Here is a 16,052-nt window from a genome sequence, read left to right on the forward strand (position 1 = left end):
CAGAGGGTGGGTATGAGCATGTGAACACGATAGAGTGTGAACAAGTGTGTGGGTGTGAAGTTGAATGCAGGAGCCATGAGATTAGGAGTGTGGGTGTGTGGTTGGAGCACGGGAGATGCGGGCATGTAAATATGATGGGACTGTGTATGTAAAGAATGGCAGCTGGGGCTGGTGGGATGGCTTAATGGTTAATGTGTTTGCCTGTAAAGCCAAAGGACCCAGGTTCTATTTCCCAGGACCCACGTTAGCCAGATGCACAAGAGGGCGCATGTGTCTAGGGTTCGTCTGCAGTGGCTGGAGGACCTGGTGTGCCCATTCGCTCCCCTTCACTCCCTCCCTCCCTCCCTCTTTCTCTGTCAAATAAGTAAATAAATAAAAATATTTTGAAAAATACTTTTAACAAAAAGAAGAAAAAAGAATGACAGCTGGGCGTGGTGGCACACATCTTTAATCCCAGCCCTTGGGAGGCAGAGGTAGGAGGATCTCTGTGAGTTCAAAGCCACCCTGAGACTACATAGTGAATTCCAGGTCAGCCTGGGCTAGAGGGAGACCCTCCCTCGAAAAAAAGAAAAGAAAAGAAAAGGAATGGGGTTAGAGAATGCATGTTTATAAGTGAATACAAGAGTTAGTGTGATATGAGTTTGCTTATGCAATTATGAGTGTGAGTGTGAACATGAGAGTATGTAGGTGTGTGGTAGTGTGACCAGGAAGGTGGGTGTGAACATGAAGAGAGTGGGTTTTTGTTTTTCAAATTTTGTTTTTATTAACAACTTCCATGATTGTAAACAATATCCCATCGTAATGCCCTCCCTCCCCCCACTTTCCCCTTTGAAATTCCATTCTCCATCATAGCCCCTCCACCTCTCAATCAGTCTCCCTTTTATTTTCATATCATGATCTTTTCCTCCTATTGTGATGGTCTTGTGTAGGTAGTGTCAGGCACTGTGAGGTCATACCCAGGCCATTTTGTGTCTGGGGGGAGCATGTTGTAAGGAGTCCTACCCTTACTTTGGTTCTTACGTTCTTTCCGCCACCTCTTCTGCAATAGACCCTGAACCTTGGAAGGTGTGATAGAGATATTGCAGTGCTGAGCACTCCTGTCACTTCTTTCTAGCACCATGGTGCCTTCTGAGTCCTCTCAAGGTCACTGTCATCTGAAGAGCAGATTCTCTACCAGAAGTGAGGGTAGCATTAATATACGTGTATGAACATTAAGAGAAGTGCTTACTGTGCAGTTTGATAAGCATAGTATATACACTTAGCCAGACAGCAGCAGATGTTACACCCCTAGGGCTCATGGCTACCCCTGTTTTAAGTTTTCAGTATCAGGGATGTATTCCCTCCCATGGAGTGGGCCTCTAGTCCAATTAGAGGGCAGTTGTTTTCCACCATGATAGATGTGCCACTATTGCATCCATTGGCTCATTTGGCCTGGCTGGCCAAATATAAGGCTTACAGTGTCCACTGTTGAGTATCTTCACTGGTGATTTCTCTTTCTCCCGTTGAACTACATGTAGAATGGCTTCTTCCAGCTTTCTGTCAGCTGGTCTACATGGTGGAGGTTATCAGCTCAATTCCAGCAGGATTTCTTAGTGGCCTTGCAGCCCAAGTATGTGGAGTCTTCAGCAATAGGGTCTTACCATCTATTCCTGGTGGGAAATGGTTTCGTTTGTTTGTTTGCTTGCTTTCTTTGAGGTAGGGTCTCGCTGTAGCTCAGGCTGACCTGGAATTCACTATGTAGTCTAGGGTGGCCTTAAACCCATGGCAATCCTTGTACCTCTGCCTCCTGAGTGCTGGAAATAAAGGTATGCATCACCATGCCTGGCTTGAAGAGTGGTTTTGCAAGGGTGAGTATGAACATGAGTGTGCATGTGTGCAGGTGAATGAGTGTGAGAACGTACAGTTGTGAACATGAGTGTGTGGCTGTGAGGGCACGAGCCAGTGTGATGAGTGTGGCTTGAGTAAGAGTAGTGTGAATGTGGGTATGCATTGTGCAGGTGTGCAAGTGTGTGATAGTATGAACATGAAGTCTTGTGGAGGTGGCTGGGAACATGAGTGTGATTGTGTGTGCTAGAACGTGAATGTGGGCTGGAGAGGTGGTTCAGTGGTTAAAGCACTTGCTTGTAAAGCCTGCTAGTCCTGGTTCAATTCTGCAGTATGAGAGTTTGAATGTATGGCCTCATACACTCAGGTGCTTTTATGGAAACTGAGCTTGCAACTTCAGCCCCTAGCAGGCAGATTCCTGTCACTGGGGGTAGATCCTGGATTCTGGCCCTAAGGTGTGTCACTTGGGGCAGGTGGACCTGATTCCAGTTCATAGCAGACAGCTCAGGTCACTGAGGTGAACTCCCAACTCGGACACAGTGATGGAGCAAAGGATATTTATTGCAGCTGATGGATCCAGGAACAGTTCCATATGGCAGAAGAAGCTGGCTCGCTCTCACAGGCCCGAGCAGGGAGAAGAACTACCAACATCACCAGTGCAAGCAAGCGCACTTCAGGAACCCCAGGCAGAGCCCAAGCACTCCGCATATCCATAGACTGGAATTCCAGATCCAGCACCACACCTTTGGGCTGGACCCCAAGATCTGCCCAGTGATACCTCTTCCAGCCAGGTGGCTGCAGATCGAAATGACAAACTTCATTTATTTTTTTAAAGATTTTTTTTTAAATTTATTAGACACAGAGAAGGCAGGAGAGAGAGAGAGAGTGAGAACAGGCATGCCAGGGCCTCTAGCTACTGCAAACAAACTCCAGATGCATGCACCCCCTTATGCATCTGGTTAACGTGGGACCTGGAGAATCGAACCAGGGTCGTTAGGCTTCGCAGACAAGTGCCTTAACCGCTAAGCCATCTCTCCAGCTCGACAAAGTTTAATTAAATCCTGAATATATTGGGGGCCATCCATTCAAGCTACCACACAGTGCACAGGTGTGGAGAGAGCAATTTGGAGCTCTGGACTCCTGCTTGCTGTTTGTTGGTGTTTGCTGTCTGCAGTTTCTCTCTTCTGGATGTGTGGACATAAACATCATCTGCATCGATGGAAACTTGGATCTGTAAGCTTGGAACAAACCCGTTCCTCCCAAAAATGTATCTGGTTAGACAGACGTCCATGCCAGCAACGTGCAACTGACTGCAACATGCAGGACCCACGCAGAGCCAGACACGCAAAGTGGCGCATGCGCCTGGAGTTCATTTGCAGTTGGAAGAGGCCTCTGGCAAGCCCATTCTTTCTCTTTCTCTCCCCTCTTCTCTCTCACAAATAAAAATATTTTATAAAAAATTGAATGTGGGGGGCTGGGGAGATGGCTTAGCAGTTAAGGTGCTTGCCTGCCAAGCCTAAGGACTCATGTTTGCCTCCCCAGATGTCACATAAGCCAGACACACAAGGTGATGCAAGTGTTCAAGGTTGCGCATGCACACAGGTGGCAAACACATCTGGAGCTCTATTGCAGTGACTGGAGGTCCTGGCATGCCAATTCTCTATCATAAAACATTTAAAAATATAAAATGTGGGGCAGGAGAGATAGCTCAGTGGTTAAAGGCGCTTGCTTGCAAAGCCTGATGGTCTGGGTTCAATTTCCAATACCCATGTAAGGCCAGATGCACAAAGTGGCACAAAAATGTATCTGGAGTTTGTTTGCAGTGGCAGGAGGCTCTGGCACATCCATTCTTATTCTTTGTCTCTCTTAAATATAATAAAATAGAACATGAATGCCAGTGCGTGAGTGAACACAGGGATGGGTGGAGTGTGTGTCTGAACGTGAGTAAGCAGGACTCACTGTAAATAAGAGTGCACGTATGAGCAAAAGTATAAGTGTGAACATGAGTGTGATGGTGAGCATAAGTGTGAGCACAAGTATGAATACTGTAGTGTGGGTTAGGTGTGAGTGTGCGCATGTAGAAGTGCAAGCAAAAGCACACATTGGTGGTGAGTGTGAACATGAGTGTGTCATGTGTAGGGGCATGGGCATGAGTGTATATGAGTGTGAGTGTGGGTGTGACTACCAGTGCAGGTGTGTGAACATGAATGTATATGAGAGCGTGAGTGTGGGTGTGACTACAAGCAAGGGTGTCAGAACATAATGTATATGTGAGTGTGGGTGTGACTCTAAGTGTGGGTGTGACTATGAGTGTACATGAGAGTGTGAGTGTGGGTGTGAATACAGGTGTGGGTGGGTGTGAACATGAGTGTCCATGTGTGTGCAGAGGGAAGGCAGTGTGGGTGTAAGTGCTGAAGTCAGGTGTGTGTGTGCATGTGGTGGGGGGAGTGTGTTGCACACTGGACCTGGGGTGTCTGAGTGGCAGAGATGGAGGCACCTTCAGGTGCACAGGCTAGTTCCCGCCAAGGGACAGACAGGCATGGGCAAGGGTGAGGGGAGCTGGGAGCCTCCCTCAGGGAGCAGCGCTTTGAAGGGCAGCCTGGTGTCTCTCCTCAGCACGGAGGCGACCACCAGACCCCGCAGGTCACTGCAGCTGTCTACCTGGGAGAACAAGAACGGACCCGCGACAGGAGGTTGAGCACCTGTGTTTAGGGCTACCTGGTTCACAACAGCCAGAGATGGACAGCTACCATGAGACCCTGCCTGGCCACAGTGACTGAAGCGGCGACACATTCCACGTGGAGCACAAAGGCACCCGGAACCATCATGGCAAGCAAAGAAGCAGTCCCGGGGCTGGAGAGATGTCTCTGTGAGTCAAAGCCTGCCTCACATGCGTGGTTTGATCCCTCAAAACCGAGGTAAAAATGGCAGGTGTGGTGGTGCACAGCTGTAATCCCAGTGCTGGGGAGGCAGGCAGGAGAACCCCTGGGGCTCACTGGCCAAGCAGTCCAGCCTACTAGGTGAGCTCCAGGCTACTGAGATTGGCTGTGTCAAAGGAGAACGTCGAGATGGCGTTCCTGAGGCTATCCCCTGAGTGGTCCTCTGGCCTCCGCAGGCATGCGCACGCGCACCTGCACACACGTGAAAACACACACACACACATAAAGACATGAAGCCAAGGGATAGGGAAGATGGCTCAGCACTTACAGGTGCTTGATTGCAAAGCCTTCCACCCTGGGCTCAATTCTCCCAGACACTCAAATAAACCCAAATGCAAAAAGTGGTGCATGAATCATGTTCGTTTCTAGCAGCAAGAGACCCTGGTGCAACACTCTCAAAATACATGCATGTGCAAACAAATGTATACTTTTTTTGTTTGCTTTTTTGAGGTAGGGTCTCACTCTGGCCCAGGCTGACCTGGAATTCACTATGTAGTCTCAGGGTGGTCTCAAACTCATGGGGATCCTCCTACCTCTGCCTCCTGAGTGATGGGATTAAAGGCGTGCACTACCACGCCCAGCTTACAAATGTATACTTTCTTTTTTTCATTACTTTTTAAAAACAGGACAAAGGACTATATATTGATAAGATTTCATTTCCTTTTTGTTGATGTTAGAGGGGGGTTCTTTTTTGCCTACTTTAAAATTTTTAATTTAATTTTACTTATTTGAGAGAGTGAAAAGGCAGAGAGAGGGAAGGAGAGAATGGATACACCAAGGCTTTCAGCCACTGTAAACAAACTCCAGATGCATGCGCCACTTTGTGCACCTGGCTTATGTGGGTCCTGGGGAATCAAACCTGGGTCCTTCGGCTTTGCAGGCAAATGCCTTAACCACTAAGTTCATCTCCCCAGCCCTTACTTTTTGTTTGTTTGTTCATTTTTGTGTTTTTTCAAGGTAAAGTCTTGCTCTAGCCCAGGCTGACCTGGAATTCACTCTGTAGTCTCAAGGTGGCCTCAAACTCACAGCAATCATCCTACCTCTGCCTCCAGAGTGCTGGAATCAAAGGCTTGCGCCACCACGCCAGACCTGCCCTTGCTTGTTTTTTTTGTTTGTTTGTTTGTTTATTTGTTTGTTTGTTTTTGTTGTTGGTGGTGTTTTGAGTCAGGGTCTTACTTTAGCCCAGGATGGCCTGAAACTCACTTTATAGCCCTAGGCTGTCCTCAAACTCATGGGGATCCACCTATTTTAGCCTCTCAAGTAGTATGCTGGGATTAAAGGCACGTGCCACTGTGGTAGTTTGAATATATGACCCCGTCGACAAGGTTTCTTAAAAATTGAATTTGCAGCCGGGCGTGGTATCGCACGCCTTTAATCCCAGCACTCGGGAGGCAGAGGTAGGAGGATTGCTGTGAATTCGAGGCCGCCCTGAGACTACAGAGTGAATTCCAGGTCAGCCTGGGATACGGTGAGACCCTTCCTCGGAAAACCAAACCCCTCCCCCAAAATTGAATTTGCAGCGTCCACCCCCAGCAGGCAGAGTCCTGCTGGAGGAGGCGCGTCACTGGGGGCGCATCTGAATTCCAGCCCAAAGGGTGCAGAGAGGCGTGAGCTCTGGCAGCGCCCTGCTCGGCGCTCTTTGGTGTTTGCTGGCTGCTGGTGGTTTCTCTTCTGCTCGGATTTTTGAAGGGAGCCAGCCAGCCTCTTCCGCCATGGAGGGAACTTTTTGCTGAAATAAACCTGCTTGAAATAAACCCAGAAACTGAGCTTGGCTGGATGCTTGTGCCAGCATCGTGGAGCTGTCTAGTACAGCCACCGTGCCCGACTTTCTTCTCACTCCAGCCCAGGTTGGCCTGGAACTCACTCTGTAGCTAGCGCCACGCCCCCACCATGCCTGGTTCAAGAGCCCATTGAATCATATGGATTCCAAGATGCCATATGAACCATCTAGAGCAGACAACCCATCGCCCCAAAAGGAGATGAGGGGTGAGGAGCCGGGGCTGTGGGGATGACTGCCGCAAACGAACACCAGACACTTGAACCACTTTTTATTTTAAGGTCTATTTTTGCTCTTCTCAATTTATTAGTTTTAAAATTATTTATTAATTTATTCATTTGCAAGCCAAGAGAGACTGATGAATGGATGCACCAGGGCCTCCGGCTACTGCAAATGAACTACTTCAGGTACACGAACCACTTTCTTGTGCATCTGGCTGTACGTGGGGGTCTGGGGAATTGAACTCAGATCGTGAGGCTTTGTAGGCAAGTCCCTTAACTGCTGAGTCATCTCTCCAGCCTTATTTATTTATTTATTTTTGAGGTAGGGTCTTGCTTTAGCCCAGGCTGACCTGGAATTCACTAGGTAGTCTCAGGTTGGCCTCAAACTCACAGCGATCCTCCTACTTCTGCCTCCTGAGTGCTGGGATTAAAGGCGTGTGCCACCATGCCCGGCTTTGAACCACTTTACATGGCTTACGTGGATGACTTTGGAATTGAATCCAGGCCAGCAGTCTTTGCAAGCAAGTGCCTTTAACTACTGAGGCATCTTCCCAGCCCCAACCTTGAACTTCTGATCCTCCTACCTCCACCTCTCCAGTGCTGAGCTTGCAGGAATATGCTATTATACCCAGTATTAGGAAATGCTGAGGCTCAAATTCAGGGCTTCATGCAAGCTAAGCAAGCACTCTACCAACGGATGACATTGTCAGCTCCAAGTAAGGAATTTTAACTGGATGAGTCAAAATACAGTTTCTAGGGAGGATGGAGAGATGGCTTAGTGGTTAAGATACTTGCCTGTAAAGCCTAAGGACCATGGTTCAATTTCCCAGTACACACGTAAGCCAGATGCACAAGGTGGCGCATGCGTCTGGAGTTCATGTGCAGTGGCTGGAGGCCCATTCTTTCTGTTTGCCTCTTCCTTCCCCCCACCAGCCTCAAATAAATAAGTAAATAAAATATTTTTTAAATAGGTTCTGAATTGGAAAGTCTGTGGCAAAGCTTGGGAGTTTATTGGAAAGTCTGGGACAAAGCTTGGCAGTTTGTTTCTTTTTTAGTTATTTGGTTTTGGGGGTGCGCACATGTGTATGCGCAGGTGTGTGTGTGTGTGTGTGTGTGTGTGTGTATAGTGTAAGCACGTATGCATACAGCTGCACATACCCTGTGCACATGTGTGCAAGTGGAGGTTAGAGAACAGCCGTCACCCTACTCGATCACTCTGAAATATCACTGACCTGCCCTCCTCGTTGGTCTTACTGGCTGATCAACAAGCCTCCAGCAATTCTCCACAGGAATGGGAGGTAGAGTGGAGTACAGACATGCCTAGCCACACGCCTGGCTTTAAAATGTTTTTTGTTGCTTATTTTTACTTATTTATTTGAGAGTGACAGAGAGAGAAAGAGGCAGACATATATATATATATATATATGTATGTATGTATGTATGTATGTGTATATGTATATGTATATGTATATGTATATGTATGTGTATATATATGGAAAGAGAGAGAGAGAATGGGCCCGCCAGGCCTCCAGCCACTGCAAATGGACTCCAGATGCGTGCACCTCCTTGTACATCTGGCTAACGTGGGTCCTGGGGAATCGAGCCTCGAACCAGGGTCCTTAGACTTCACAGGCAAATGCTTAACCGCTAAGCCATCTCTCCAGCCCACATCTGGCTTTTTACATGGGTGCTGGAGGTGGAACTCAGACCCTCATGCTTGTGTCAGTGCTCTTACCCGCTGAGTCATTTTCCCACCCCCTTGGGAGTTCTGTTCCTGACCCAGAGATCAGACACTGTGCATCGCCGTGCCACACTGTAGGAAGCAGAGGACACAAGGACCTATAACAGCATGGATCCAGCATCTTATTAGCACTGTTTATCCACTCCATTCTGGAGGGCTTTCTATGTCAACAGTCATTTTTCAGGTGGAAAGACAAATATGCATCTTGATTTTTTAAAAATATTTTTATTTTTTAAAATTTATTTATTAGAGACAGAGAGAGGGAAAGAGAGAGAGAATGGGCATACCAGGGACTCCAGCCACTGCAAACGAACTCCAGACACATGTGTCACCTTGTGCATCTGGCTTACATGGGACCTGGAAAATCAAACCTGGGTCCTTAGGTTTCGCAGGCAAATAAATGCCTTAACTGCTAAGCCATCTCTCCAGGCCCCTGCATCTTGTTTTATCTGACCAAAGGCAACTTTGCTGAGAGAGATTAAGAGAGAGGCGTTTGGGGTTTTATGCACCCGTTGAGCTCGCTAGGCCTCATGTAGCTACTGTTCTGGGCCTGTTGCAAGCTGCCGGGCATACTCGAAGCTCAGCTGTCCCATGGGAGGTGTCATGGGTCAGGGCCAGCAGCGGGTGGGGTTGGCCGCCCTTCCTGGCTGTGGGCCCTGGGGCCAGATGTTTGGGCTTAGCTGCCCAGCCAAGGAGGGATAGAATGACTGGGTAATTAAGTACCGGCTTGTTCGGGGCTGGCAGAATGTGGCAGGGGGTGGAGGGACCTTGGGCCAAACCCCTCAACCTTCAGTCACACACACACACACACACGCACACATGCGTGCACGCACACACACACACCTCTGGCCTGCCCTTGCAGAGAGGCTAGCAGCTTGAAACCCTCAACTGGGCTTTCTAGAACTTTGAGGGACGTAACCCCAGTCTCACGCTCCCACCTTGGGATATGGAAGGAGACTTCTTCCAAGCTGGGGTATTGTTCTGTGACACTCCAATGACCCAGGACATGAAGGGAAAGGCAGCAAAAGCCCTGCCCTCTGTCCTCCCCATGGTGCCCGTCAGCAGTTATTTAAGTCCCAGGCTTAATGAGATCTGGGGACCAGAGAGCTCCCAACATGTCTCTTTGCCTGTTGGCGGGATTAGACCGTCCATCTATCAATCAAGACCCCCCCAGGCATTATCCCTCTCCCTGCCCAGGAGAGTAACTGAACCCTTCTGGCCTTTAAAGGGGTGTGGGGGCACCACCCTCCATCACCTTCTGTGACCTCCGAGCCATGAGCTGGTCCGGGAAGAAGAGGAGGAGGCAGTGGCTTCCTAACAGGCTGCAGGAGTCAGAAACTGGAGGTGTGTGTGTGTGGGGGGGCCTCTTCCAAGCTAGTCCCCAGTTTACAGATCAGCATGAAGAGACACACAGATGGGAAGGGCTGCTCAGGCCATTTAGAGAAGGGGGTCATGGAAGTCCTGCAACCCCAGGGCAAGGTCAAAGCAGGGGGACTTTCCATCATGTTATTCTGGAAGTTGAGTGAGTGAGTCCCGGCTCTGGCTATGTGGCCTTAGACAAGAAGCCTTCCTTCTCTGAGCCTCAGTGTCCTTTCTGAAAAGGACATCAAGGCTCCTCCTTGGAGGGCTTCAGTGAGGACAGGATGTTGGTATGCCAAGAGTCCAAGCCAGGTGTGGCTTTGTCCACCTATAATCCCAGCATCCCAGCAGTTGGGATGTGGTGGCAGCAGAATCAGGAGTTCAAGGTCATCTTCAGCTACATAGTGAATTCTAGTCTGAGCCACGTGATTCTCTCTCTCTCTCTCTCTCTCTGTCTCTCTCTCTCTCTCTCTCTCCCTCTCTCCCTGTCATACATACACACACAAAGTGTACATGGTGTTCAGCACAGAGAAGTATGTTAAACATTCTTTTTAAAGTTTGCACAAACCACCTGACACTCTGTCCTTACACATACTAACCCATTTTTTAAAATTTTTTACTTCATTTTTTAAAAATTTTTATTAGCATTTTCCATGATTACTTTATTTTTATTTATTTATTTGAGAGAGAGAGAAAGAAAGAGGCACAGAGAGTGAGAGAAAGAATGGGTGCACAAGGGCCTCCAGCCACTGCAGGCGAACTCCAGATGTATGCACCCTCTTCTGCATCTGGCTTATGTGGGTCCTGGGGAATCAAACCGACATTCTTTGGCTTTGCAGGCAAACACCTTAACCGCTAAGCCATCTCTCCAGCCCCCCCCATACTAACTCATTTAATCCTCACAGTTCTCTCAGTGAGCCTGGTGCGACGATCTCCATTTCACAAGGACGAAACTGAGGCTGACAGAAAGGAGAAAAAAATGCATGATCCTCAGCACTGCGTAAACTGGAGGTGGTGATGCACATCTGTCATCCCAGCACTCAGAAGGCGGAAGCAAGAGCGTGAGATGTCCAAGGTCCTCTTTACCTACATAACAAGTGCAAGGCCAGCCTGGGCTACATGAGCAAGGGCCCAGGCCTGGGTTGTCAACCGTGGCTGCTGCACAATCAGGAGGACACAACCAAATCACTGCGTGCTTTGGCGCTCAGACGTGCAAAATGGGGGCAAGACAATAGCGACTCCCACCTCACATACACATCACAGCCAGGCTCTTCCTAAGCACTCTCAGAAATGCTATTTTAGCGGGGTGTGGTGGCGCACGCCTTTAATCCCAGCACTGGGGAGGCAGAGGTAGGAGGATCGCTGTGAGTTCGAGGCCACCTTGAGACAACAGAGTGAATTCCAGGTCAGCCTGAGCTACAGTGAAACCCTACCTTGAAAAACCAAAAAAGAAAAAGAAATGCTAGTTTAGGGCTGGAAACATGGCTTAGTGGTTTAAGGCGCTTGCTTGCAAAGAAAAGGACCCAGGTTCCATTCTCCAGGACCCACATAAGCCAGATGTACAAAGTGACATGTGTGTCTGGAGTATGTTTGCAGCTGTTGGAGGCCCTGGCATGCCCATTCTCTCCCTCCCCTCGTCCCCCTCTCTCTCCCTGCCTCGTTTCTCAAATAACTAAACAATGCTAATTTATCATGCATGCATCACCACAAGCCCGTGAGGCAGGCACTATTATTATCTCCTTTTATAGGTAGAGGGTTAGACCAAGAGGCTCAGCGACTGGCCCAGGTCCACCCCTCGCAAGGGCTTCACCCTGGCATCTGGTTGCGCGTGTGCCTCCTCATCTGCTGAGCTGGGGTAACAGTACCCTCTTCAACCGGTGTTTGTGGAGATGGAATGACAGCCTGCGGCAAAGGCCTCAAAACAGAGCATGAAGCAGGGCGTGGTGGTGTACGCCTGACATCCCAGCACTCGGGAGGCAGAGGTAGGAGGATTGCTGTGAGTTCACGGCCACCCTGAGACTACAGAGTGAAGTCCAGGTCAGCCTGGACTAGAGGGAGACCCGACCTCGAAAACCAAACTAGGGACTCGATGGAGGGTCAGTGCTGCTCTGGCCCATGGGCATAGTCAGCTCAGACGACCTGCGTTAAACAGAAAAGAAGATGTCCGGCTGGGGAGGTGGCTCAGCTGTGAAGGTGTGTTGTAGTCAGGTTCACAGTGCTGGCAGAAATCACCCAACCAACAGCAGCTTTTAGGACAAAAATAAAAAAGAAAAGGTTTATTTTGGCTTACAGACTTGAGGGGAAGCTCCACAATGGCAGGGGAAAATGACAGCATGAGCAGAAGAGGGTAGACATCACCCCCTGGCCAACATCAGGCAGGAACAGGAACAGGAGAGTGTACCAAACACTGGCATGGGGAAGCTGGCTATAACACCCATAAGCCCGCCCCCAACAATACACTGCCTCCAGGAGGCATTAATTCCCAAATCTCCATCAGCTGGGAACCTAGCATTCAGAACACCTAAGATTATGGGGAACACCTACATCAAACCACCACAAGGTGCTTCCCCAGTACCCACATGAGCCAGATTCACAAAGTGATACATGCATGTGGAGTCTGTTTGCAGTGGCTAGAGGCCCTGGCATGCCCATCCTCTACGTGCCTCTGTCTCTCAAATAAATAAATAAGGAAGTTCAACAACTTTAACAGAAAAAAAAAAAAGAAAGAAAGAAAGAAGAAGGGAAGGAATGAAGGAAGGAAGAAAGGAAAAGGAAGGAAGGAAAGAAGGAAAGAAGGAAGGAAGGAAGGAAGGAAGGAAGGAAGGAAGGAAGGAAGGAAGGGAGGATGGATGTTCCTGTATGATGACCAGGAGTGGAGACCAGCAACGCCAAAACCGAAGGCTGATGGAAAAGCTTCAAGCCACTCTGGCTCGCTAATCCCTTAGGAACTTCTAGCTGTGGGCCACGGTTGCAGTGGCTGATGACAGCATCTTTAACTCACCAGTTCTGTGGCGAATACTTCTGATGAGAACGCAACTGCCACCAGGGCTTACCTTTTTCATTCAATTTGAGGACCAGTGGCTACGTGATTTAGACCCACTGAGGACCATCGAATGACGGTCAGTTCAAAAAGTACTGGCTACCCATGCACTCACGGAGCACTTAGCAAGATATTGCAGGATTTGTGGGGCTTCACTGGAGCCCCACAGAAGTTTCGCTGAGTACTTTGCCATGTGAATTCTCGCAATTTGCAGGAATTTGCCACTCTATTCCAGTATCACACTAGGCAGAATCAGGCATTATTAAGACGGAACCACAGACAAAAGAATCCAAGTCAACGGGTGGTGCATCTCCCGCATGAATGAACTTCAACACACTGGAAACAGCTGGGGAAGACAAAGATTTGAAAAAGTATGAGAGAGCTGCCACCAAGTGGATAAAGGAAAGTGGGCCATCTACTGTATTCAGCAGGGTCTCACTCTAGCCCAGGCTGACCTGGAATTCCCTATGTAGTCTCAGGGTAACCTCCAACTCACTGAGATCCTCCTACCTCTGCCTCCCGAGTGCTGGGATTAAAGGTGTGTGCCACCATGCCTGGCAGATCTCATTGATTTTGGTGCCCTGATGCCCTATTATGCAGCCAATCAAATCATTTAGAATGGAAATCCAAGTCTACGACAAAGTTCTCTAAATGTGTATGTCTATTTTAAAAGATATCACAGTTGCCATGTCCAGCTTCAGTACAAGGTCCCTGGCACTTTGGAGATATGTGTCCTTTCCCTTTTCCAGGCTGTCTTCAGTCACTCATTAATGAGGAACAGCATTACCTCCCTAGTACTCAACAAGAGGGATGAGAGGAGCTACTTAACATAAATGATTACCACAGAAATTATTATGTCAATATACTTTAAAGAATTTTGAGAGCCGGGCATGGTGGTGCACGCCTTTAATCCCAGCCCTTGGGAGGCAGAGGTAGGAGGATCGCCGTGAGTTCGAGGCCAGCCTGAGAAGATATGGTGAATTCCAGGTCAGCATGAGCTAGAGTGAGACCTTACCTCAAAAAAAAAAAATTTTTTTTTTTTTTTGAAAAACGATACCAATACAAAAAGTATGGTCTGAGATCTAGATAGAAGTCTCAAACATCTTTGCTATTGTCTGATTTGGCTTTTGCTTGGACTTACTGTGAATGTGAGGAAGGCAGGCTGTGCAAGGAATGAAGCCACCTAGGTCATCCCAGACAACACCAAGCTGTGACTTTCTGTGGAAAGGAGGAGGGGATGCGCCACACAGTGAGACTTTCAAGAGCATGGCTTATGAGGAGTTATTCTGGACACTTTTAAATATTTCTAAGTCGAACTGTACATAAAGTTAGTAAATGCCTCAGAATTCAATTACAAAGGCAGAGATTCCTAAGCTAACTCAAGAAATTTCCCAAGAATAGCTTTCAACTTTTTGGAAAAATCCAAAATATCATGTTTGTACAAACAAGGACAGGGAAAGGAATAAGAGAGGGCAATGGGAGAGTGAATTTGATCAAGATGTATGGAAAGGTCATCCTGAAACCCATTGTTATGCATAATTAAAATCAAAACTTCAAGCTTCCGCAGTCTGGGCTGCAGTTGAAGAAGGCTGCTCTCATTCGGGCAAGGAGCCAAAGGACAAAACAAAGGACAGTCACCGACTTAAAGTAAGGTGGCTCCTCAGATGTCCAGCAGACTGTGGGCACATCCCCACCCCCAGCTGCCGCGCTCAGGGTCCCTGCTCCCAGCCGGTTATCTGCAGAGGAGGTTCGCATTCCCTTAGCTGATGAGTGCGATCCTATGTTTCCTAATGATTATGAGAAAGTAGTGAAGTACTAAAGAGAAGAACTACAGAGGCCACGGGAGCTGGAAAGACAGAAGGAAATAGAAGAAAGGGAAAAGGCATAGAGACAGGCACGAAGCTAGCCGATTTTCAAAGCGACCAGACCCAGATCTGGATGAAGATGAAGATTATAAGTGAAAGAGAAGGAAAAGAAGTATGAGAGGAGCTGCCTTCGCTCCACCAGCTGCCTCCCCCCACCCCCGTGACTTCCCCTGTGAAGAAGACTCAAGACCGCCACCACAGTCTTCTACAGCTGCGATTCCCCCATGGGTATATGAGGAACCGGATAGACCAGGATCTCCAGCAACTCTTTCGTGGCCATCATGGGTGGCACGGTAGCAGCACACAAGATCATGCAGAAGTCTGGCTTCCAAAGGCCACCGTGGGGGGAGACCAGCAAGCGGGGCAGCGAGGTCACTGTGGGTGACGGGCGCAACAGAGAAGGGCGAAACTCAGGATGCCTCCAAGAAGTCCGATTCACATTCATGAACTGAAATACTGAGGTGTCCTACGAAAGCGCTCCTACTGAGGAACACGGTTGGTGCCAGAGAGGTAGATGAAGACTTGGAAGAAAGAATGTGAAAAATATGGCAAAGTTGGAAAACGTGTGGTATTTGAAATGCCTGGTGCCCCTGATGATGAAGCAGTATGAATGCTTTTAGAGTTTGAGAGATGGCTCAGTGGTCAAAGTGCTTGCCTGTGAAGCCTAAGGACTCAGGTCGATTTTCCAGGTCCCATGTAGGCCAGATGCACAATGTGGCACATGCATCTGTAGTTCGTTTGCAGTGGCTGGAGGCCCTGTCACACCTATTCTCTGCTCTCCGTCTCTTTCTCTCTCTTTGTCTCTTTCTCTCTCTCTCAAATAAATAATATTTTTAAAAAAGAATTTGAGAGAGTTGAGTCAGCAAATGAAGCTGTTGTTGATCTGAATGGGAGGGTTTTTTTTTTTTGAGTAGACGGGTGGCGAAAACATGTTTCTACAATTTGGATAAACACAGGGTCTCAGATTTGGCAGAACAAGTTTGATTTTAAAAAATAGAGCCAGGCTGGAGACATGGTTTAGCAGTTAAAGTGCTTGCTTGCAAAGCCTAACGACCCATGTTCAACTCTCCAGATCCCACATAAGCCAGATGCACGAAGGTGAGGCAAGCGCAAAGTCACACATGCCCATTAGGTGGCACAAGTGTCTGGAGTTTGATTTCAGTGGCTGAGGCCCTGGTGTGCCAACTCTCTCTCTCCCTCCCCCCCTCTTGATCTTGTTCTTGCTCTCTCTAAAATAAAAAAATAAATAAGTTAAAAAAAGAAATAGTCATTTCCAATTATCCTTT

The 16,052-nt window shown here is 48.3% G+C and overlaps 1 pseudogene; it reads left to right on the plus strand.

The window, feature by feature from the left end:
• Positions 1 to 12,710: 12,710 nt before the first annotated feature.
• Positions 12,711 to 15,750, plus strand: LOC101608000 (annotated as a pseudogene).
• Positions 15,751 to 16,052: the final 302 nt, after the last annotated feature.

Source organism: Jaculus jaculus, chromosome 14 (assembly GCF_020740685.1).
Source record: "Jaculus jaculus isolate mJacJac1 chromosome 14, mJacJac1.mat.Y.cur, whole genome shotgun sequence".
Taxonomy (NCBI): domain Eukaryota; kingdom Metazoa; phylum Chordata; class Mammalia; order Rodentia; family Dipodidae; genus Jaculus; species Jaculus jaculus.